Below are 8,097 nucleotides of genomic sequence, written 5' to 3'. Positions count from 1 at the left end.
TTAAAAATGTGTTCCTTCCACCTTCATGGAGCAGGCGTAGGGGATGGGGAGGAGTGAGAACCCGATTGGCAGGGGTCCGGTCGCAACCCCGGAAGGGGACAGGGGAGGATCTAAGAGGTGGCACTGGGCCACAGTCGACCCCCAGTGACAGCTAACAGCTGCACTGCTGCCCTTTCCTGCCCCAAGACCTGAGCTCAGGTCCCGGGGTGGCTGGAGAAACGCACTGGTTTTGGTGAGATGCTCTTACTTACTGTGTGGAGCTGCTCTGGCTGCCCCGGCGCCCACACCCCTGCAGGGCCCTGTGCCCGTCCTCCCTGCCCCCTGCCCAGGGCTCGGGGAACAGCAGTCTCTGTGGGGCAACCTGCTTCCAAGTCCTTCAGTGACCTCGGAGGAGTGGGAACGGGCTGGGCTGCCGGGGAGCCTGGGCATGCAGCACCTGAGCTCAGCCCTGGGGGCTCACGTGAGGGCAGGGGCTGGGGGGGTGCGGGCGGTGAGCAGAGGGGCCTCCAGCCGGCGTCAGCCTGGGCCCTGGACCCAGGGAAAGGCCTCACCCTCTCAGTCCTGACCTGCCGCTCGGGAACCCTGTGGCCCACCAGCCCGAGGCCTGTGGCGCCCGCCACGGACTGCCTGGCACACGGCTGGGGTGCCAACGCCACACCTGGATTTTGCACGGGGACCATCAGGGGGCTCGGTGCATGGGAAGACGAGCAGCCCCCAGGCCCCGACACGCCCCTTCCATGTCCATCTAGAAGTGCTGGATGGAAGGCCGGCTGTGCTCCTTTTCGAGCCCCAGGGAATTCGCAGGAACAGCCCTCCCAGCCACGGGGTGCCTGCCCACCGGCTCTGGGCCTGCGACCAGCCCAGAACACAGAAGGCACAGAAGTGGGTGCAGGGAGCTGAGCCGGGTCTGCAGAAGGGCAGACACCACAGCCTGGTCCACAGCCGACTGGCCCAGGGCGGGTGAGAACGGGCGGGCAGGCTGAGGGGAGGACAGAACGTGGCACAGCCTGCCCGCCTGGGCCCCGGGGAGAAGGTCGGGGCGCTGCCCGCGCCCTTGCTCCGCTGCCTGGCGTCCTTGGTGGGGGCGAAGGGCTGGAGGCAGGGCTCCCGAGGAGCTCAAAGGCCAGGGAAGGACACACGGGACGGTCCAGACCCACCCTAGCGCTCCAGTGGGGCAGCAGCCTTTCTGAATTCCTACTGCCACCAAAACACATCCCTAAGGCCTTTGGGAAGAATTGCTAGGACCCAGGAAGGCGGCCCCTTGCTGTAGTCCAGACTTCACCAGCTGCCAATGAGCGGAGGGAGCCAGCCGGCCGGCCGTGAGCAGGAGGACAGCACACGGGACAGGGACAGCCACAGCTGGGCTTCCCGCAGCAGTGCCCAACGTCAGAACCAGCTGCAGCCAATCACAGCCACCGACATGCCAAACAGTGCCGGACGAGAGGCCGGCAGGAACCTGACACCCCCTCGCTGGAGAGCCAGCCCGGCCGGGGTTGGGGGAGCCATCCGCGTCTGAACTCACCCCACAGCTCAGCCATCTCCCAGTGACCCAGACGCTACACCAGCAGAGAGCAGCCTGCAACGGCCGCAGGGCTGATCCCCGACCAAGGTCAGAGCTCCCCCCAGTGTGACGGCCCCCATGCCGCTCCTGTGGTGGAAGGGACGGCAGGCAGAGAAGGAGTGGAGTCTTTTTATTAATGGCTGCGTTTTTAAAGAACTGTTTTGTAAGCAGGAAAGCTCCCCAGGAAGGGATTGCATTAGTGCAACAGGGGGGAACCTTGACGCCAGGCTCTCCAGACACGTCCAGGTGGAGACTTTTGGCTGAGGCCGGCTGCCAGGGACTCAGGGGCTGGGAGGACACGCGGCCACTTCCCCGCCCCGGCGGGGCGCTAAGGCACCCGGCCCGCCTGGATGGGCAGAACCCCGTGCCATCAGCAGGCCGGCAGCTTGCAGCCCTCAACCTGCAGCCCTTTGCTCAGGAGGAAGGCGTCCTGGGTGGGGTCACAACCCAGGAAGAGCTTCACCATGCCCTTGGCATCCTTGGAGCCCCCTGGCCTCAGAATGTAGCTTCTGTAGTCCATGGCAACCTGCTGAGAGGGGGCGGGGCTGCAGGAGGGTGGAGCTCCGCCTTCACTGAGGGTGTGGTGTGGCCACCTCTGCTGTGACTGAACAAAGGGCAGGGGAGCAGGAGGTCCAGGCAGGGCCCTCAGAGCCTGGCAGGCCCAGGCGGGCAGCACAAGCATCTAGGCCCAGGCCAAGGACCTCTGTGTTGGTCTGTGCGGCAGGACGGCCTCTCACCTTGCCACTCAGGATGCCCTCCTGCTTGAAGCGTGTGTGGAACGTGTCCGCGGAGTACACCTCGTTGCACAGGTAGCCATAGGACTGGGCGTTGTATCTTCCTGCCAGGCGGCCGAAGGTCGCAGGCAGGTGGGTCCCTGGGCCACACGCGGAGAGGCTCCTGGCCGCTCAGTGCCCCTTCCCCAGAGCGGGGGCCTCAAACAGCCCTGTCTGAGTCCCCTGCCACTAGAGGGAGTGTTGGCCCAACACTTCTAGAAAATGCGGACCTTGCGGGCAACTCAGTGGAGGAACACAAATCAATCTTTGCCGACTTTCTGCTGAAGCTCATGAGGGTTCACTCCTAACCCTCTTACAAGGTCAGCTGCCAAGGCTCCGAGGGATGAGTCAGGGCTCGCCCTGACACTCGCTGCCACGTGCATGGACCCTGAGAACACGATGCTCAGCGAGAGAAGTCAGACACAGAAGGACACACAGGGTGTGACCCTACTGAGGGGAAACGTCCAGAACAGGTAGATCCACAGAGTCAGAGAGTGGGTTCCTGGTTGTCAGGGCCTGGGGAGGGGAGGGAGTGATAACTAAGGACGTGAGGGACATTTCTGGGGTGATGGAAATGTTCCAAAACAGGGCAGTAGTGATGGCTGCACAGCTCAGTAAGCTGTCCCCAGACGCTCCGGTGCAGCCTGTGAGAGCATCGCTCTCAGGACGAAGGGCTGACCCCAGGAAGACTGAACGAGCAGTGGGTCCTGGGCCCAGACGCTCAGCTGGGCCCCCGCCCCCCATGGCGAAGTCACTGGGACTTGCTGGGCCTCCACGGAGACTGGCAGCAGCCCCAGGGCCTCACAGGACGCGGCACTCCCAGCCCCGGAGCCTTCCCTCTTGTTCTCATCGCCACCTGTCACCAGACTTGCATGCAACGTGCCTTTCTTTTCTTTTGTCTTTTTTTAAGGCAACTCTTGAGTACATGTACTTAACATGCAGGGAACCAGTCCTGACTCCTTGATCTGGGGTTTCCAGCCTCCAGAGTCTCGAGGACATCCATTTCTGTTGTTTATGCGCCCAGTGTGTGGGCTTTGATGATGGAAGCTGACACCGAGGGCGTCGCCACGTGCGGGGTGACATCAGCGGAAGAATCCCGTGGCGAGGGCCTGCCTGAGGACCACGCGCCCGGGCCCTCCCCAGCCCCTGCCGGCAGCCCCGCGCCTGCACCCACCTGGGAGCAGGGCTGGTGCATCGCTTGCCAGAACTCGTGGAAGTAGGTCTCCAGCTCATCGTGCTGCAGCAGGGAGGGCGGGTCGGGCGTGGGCTTGGTGAAGTTGGCCACCATGGCCACGATGGTCATCTGGCGGCTCCCATCCTGCTGCAGGCAGCCCGACTGCCGGCCAAAGCAGGCCGTGTGCCCGGACTTCCCTTCCCTGGGGAGGGACGCGGGGTGAGGCCCAGCTTCCTCAGAGGAGCTCCGGCCCACGGCCGACAGGTTCCCGCACGCACGCACGCACGCACGCACGCACGCACCGAGGGTAGAGGTCCAGGTAGAACTTGCCAATGGATGACCTTGCCCAAGGCCGCGTCCCGGACCGTGTAGAGCCTCACGTCTTCGTGACACACGTTGGCGCCCTCCTCCAGGTCGAAGGTCAGCCCCAGCACCTCCTGGGAGATGCCCAGCAGCCCGCGCATGACCACCTGCATGGGGAAGGACTCATTGAGCAGGTACTGGTCCTCGTGGTAGCGCGTCTCCTCTCCCTGGTTCATGTAGTAGCGCAGGTCCCAGGTGTTGATGGGCCCGTCAAAGTGCAGGCCCCGCCTCTGGCACTCGGCCTTCTTTAGCTCCAGGATCACGGCCGCTCCTGCTCCCTGAGGGGCTTCAGCTTCTGGGCCAGCTCATTTGCGGGCGGAGGGGAGAGGCTCGGCTATGTCCCTGTGGCGGCCCCCCCAGCCGCCCCCCACCCTGTGCCCTTCGAGGCAGAATGAAGGGTCCGGGAAGGTGACCCCCAAGGGCTGACACAGTGGGGTCTCAGGCAGCACCACGTCCAGTTAAGGTCCGCCTGACGCCCTCCCCACTGGGACTCAGGTGGAGGCGGGGTTACCTAGGAAAGTGGCCACCACCTGGCTATTCTTGGCCATGTTCATCTCCAGCACGGAGTCGGCACGTATGCTGAACCCCAGCAGGCAGGATTTCTGGGCCTGCAGCCTCACCAGCTCCCCGAGGATCGTGCAGTTCTCCTGGAACCCAGAGACGGCCGGCGCTGGGGACCGTGGGCCATGCCCTCCCCGTAGGGCCCCGGGCCAGGTCTCTGTGGGCGGGCAGGGCTCTCAGGCCACTGGCGGGCACAGCCAATTCCCCTCCCTCCTCCTCCTGGCCCGGATTTCTAGACACTTTGGTGCTGTCCTAACACGTGGTCTTTATGAACACAGGTCCTTTTGGAACCAGAAACGGCGTGAACCGTGATGGGCTCTAAGGCCAAGGGCAGGAAGAAATGCGGCCAGGCTCTCCAGGAGCCACCCAGGGGCCTCCCCGGGCTCAACAATACAAACTCGGCTGCCGTGCAGACAGCAGCTCATCCCCACGGCGCCCAAACACCCAGCCCCTGGACGGCGAGACGCCTGTTGCTGCAGGTGGCCCGTGGCTCGCTGGTGAGGCCCGGCCCCAGGCGTACGCCACCTTCTCTGGGGCCACCTCTCCGGTTCTGCGGTGGGGTTCTCCTGGGAGCCTCCAGTCACCACAGGACTGTTCCCCGTGCCCCCCGCATCACCTGCGAGGCCCGGCAAACACCAGTGGTGTCTGCGGGGAAGACAAAGGGCTTGTGCACGGCCCCCATCTACTGAAGATGCTGAACAGACTGCAGCCACACGCGGTATGGACCAAACGCAAGTGTCCTTGCAGGAACCGATGTCTGAATGTCAAGGCCGTGCCCAGGCCACAGTGAGAAGGCCCAGACCCCACGCAAGGCACAGAGAGGGGATGGGGGGAACATCTGCGAATCTGAGCTCATCAGGCATCACCCCAGAAGGAGAGGGAGAGGGAGAGAGCCAGAAGGAGATACGGAGGAAGAGGGAGAGAGAGGGAGGGAGAGACTTCTCTCCCTTCCCTGGGGGTTCTCTAGTGCAGCCAAGGCTGAAAACCACTGCATTTCGGGAAATGGGTCCTCGTAGAAAAGTTAAATAGTAGCTCATGGCATTATCGACACATATTAAAAAGGCCCCAAATCTTGGGGAGTCAGGGAGGGAAGCTGGCGGCTGCCTCGTAAAGGAGGAGAGATTGGGCGTCAGAGGAGGTGCCTGTGCAGCCCGCCGCCCAGGGCCCTGTAGACTTCATCTCCCAGCTGTGGTCCAGGGCTGGAAGTCAGCGGGGAGGTCAGGCCGTCCAAGCATCAACGTTGACTTCAGGGCTGATCTAAAAGGCGCCTGGTGTCTGTTGAAGCAGAAAAAAGAGAAAGCAGTGGGGAGAGCATGGGAGGGGGAGGGAGCCCCCCTCCTCAGCCCTTCTCCCTCTCTTCCTCCCTCCCTCTCCCTCCCTGCCTCTCACTCTCCCTCTCCCTCCATCTCTCCCTCTGCCTCTCTCTGTCCCTTCCTCTCGCTCTCCCTCTCTCCCTCTCCCTCCCTCTCCCTCCCTCCTTCCCTCCCTCTCTCCCCCCTTCTCCCTCTCCCTCCGTCTCTAGAGGGAGAGACGAGGGAGAGACGGAGGGAGAGGGAGAGGGGGGAGAGAGGGAGGAGGAGGGAGGGTGATGGAGGGAGAGGGAGAGAGGGTGAGGGAGAGAAGGAGGAGAGAGGGAGAGGGAGGGAGGAAGAGACCTCCCTCCCTCTCCCTCTCTCCCTCTCCCTCCCATCATCTCCCTCCCTCTCCCTCTGAGTCTCCCTCTCTCACACTCTGTCTATCCTCTCTCAGGAAAGAGTGGGAGCAGGAGGGAAGGAGAGGCAGAGAGGGAGAGAGACAGAGACAGACAGAGAGAGAGGAGAGGAAGCAGGGAGAAAACAGAGAAAGAACACACCATCTACATTTCTGTCAAATGACACCGGGCATCCTTACACAACCAGGAGAAAATTACACAGCGAGGCTCTTTCTCAGCTGGAACTGGAACTGCAGATGGGGCCAAACACCACCAGGCTGGCCACACGTGTCCAGCCCCTGCCCCAGTCCCGTGAGTCCGGTCAGCAGGGCTCTGAGTGTCTGCTCCAGGGAGCTGGGGTTCACCCTCTCACCCGGGAGGCCGGGCCAAGCCAGTAGGGCCCCAGGCTGGACACATAGGGGGAAAAGCATCCCCATAGGACAGCTTGTGCAAGCAGATTCAGCTGCCAGATTCTAGAGGCCCGGGATCACCCTGTGGCCCGTGAAACCCAGGAGTCACGAGGGTCTTGCATCGTGATTCCTGTCCGTTGGACTGTCAAGTTTATGTAGGGAATCTTGGAAACAGTGGTAACAAGACTGAATTGGAACGAGCTTTAGGCTATTATGGACCACTCTGAAGTGTGTGGGTTGCTAAAAACCCTCCCGGCTTCGCTCTTGTTGAACGTGAAGATCCCCGAGATGCAGCCGATGCTGTCCGAGAGCTAGATGGGAGAACACTATGTGACTGCCGAGTAAGAGTGGACCTGTCGAATGGGGAAAAGAGAAGTCGAAATCGTGACCGCCTCCTTCTTGGGGTCATCGCCCTCGAGATGATTATCGGAGGAGGAGTCCTCCACCTCGCCACACATCTCCAAGATGGAGAGCCTTCTCTGTCAGCCAGAGCAGGTCCCTTTCTAGATATAGGAGAAGAGAGAGATCACTGTCCCAGGAGAGAAATCACAAGCCGTCCCGATCTTTCTCTAGGTCTCCTAGCCGATCTAGGTCAAATGAAAGGAAATAGAAGAACACTTTGCAAGAGGAGTGGTGTACAGGAAATAACTTCATTTGACAGGAGTATGTACAGAAAATTCAAGTTTTGTTTGAGACTTCCGAAGCTTGGTGCACTTCTTAAATGTTTTAGCTGTTCACATTTGTTTGTCTTTTGGGACAGTGACACATAAAGGTGTCATTCTCTATGGTTTGAAATGGGTCATATGAGGCATATAATATGAAGAATTGTTACCTTAAAATGTTCCCTTAAGCAAAATTGAATTTGCTTTGAATTTTTGGTCTTGCCTAGACTGATAATAAAACTCTGACTCCTGCCCAGCTAAAATGTGATGTTTACTATTATGGAAACAACACTGGCAAACATTGAAAAGGCTTTCTATAGCTGGGATATGGTATGCAGCTGTAGTTAAGCAAGCAGTCTTTAAAAGGTGCTGTGAACACAAGCCAGCAGGTAAAAATTAAAGCTGCACCCTTACCCTAGATTAGAGGTTTAAAAATTCCACTAGTCTTCACACCGGACAAGAGGTTGTCCAGTGACTTTAGAATCTAAGAAGTTTCAAGAAAGTTAGTTTACCTTTGATTTAGGTCATAAGTCCCCTGTGTGATTGCTGTACATGAATACATAGCTCTTTGTAATATTACTTGGGAATTTGAGAGTATTCAAGACACCAATGTCCTGCCAGATTAAGAGTATATTATAGAGTTGAACTTTGAGTTACTGTGCAATTTTTTTTCATGCTGTCGTTTGTAATATGTTTCGTGACAATCCTTGGGATTAAGGTTCTGGTTCCAAAAGAAAAAAAAAAAAAGAATCCGCCTGCCAACGCAGGGGACGCGGGTTCGAGCCCTGGTCCGGGAAGATCCCACGTGCCGCAGATCAACTAAGCCCGTGGGCCACAACTACTGAGCCTGCGCTCTAGATCCTGGGAGCCACAACTACTGAGCCCCCGTGCCACAACTACAGA

The 8,097-nt window shown here is 59.7% G+C and overlaps 2 pseudogenes; one reads left to right on the top strand and one right to left on the bottom strand.

Annotated features, from left to right (window-relative positions):
* Positions 1 to 3,275: 3,275 nt before the first annotated feature.
* Positions 3,276 to 5,114, bottom strand: LOC130707197 (thimet oligopeptidase-like; annotated as a pseudogene).
* A 1,265-nt stretch (positions 5,115 to 6,379) lies between these two features.
* LOC130707196 (serine/arginine-rich splicing factor 3-like) lies at positions 6,380 to 7,814 on the top strand (annotated as a pseudogene).
* The last annotated feature ends 283 nt before the right edge of the window (positions 7,815 to 8,097 follow it).

This window comes from Balaenoptera acutorostrata, chromosome 2 (genome assembly GCF_949987535.1).
Source record: "Balaenoptera acutorostrata chromosome 2, mBalAcu1.1, whole genome shotgun sequence".
In the NCBI taxonomy this organism is placed as follows: domain Eukaryota; kingdom Metazoa; phylum Chordata; class Mammalia; order Artiodactyla; family Balaenopteridae; genus Balaenoptera; species Balaenoptera acutorostrata.
Note: the sequence above shows the minus strand (reverse complement) of the source record. Positions and strands in the feature narration are given on the sequence as shown.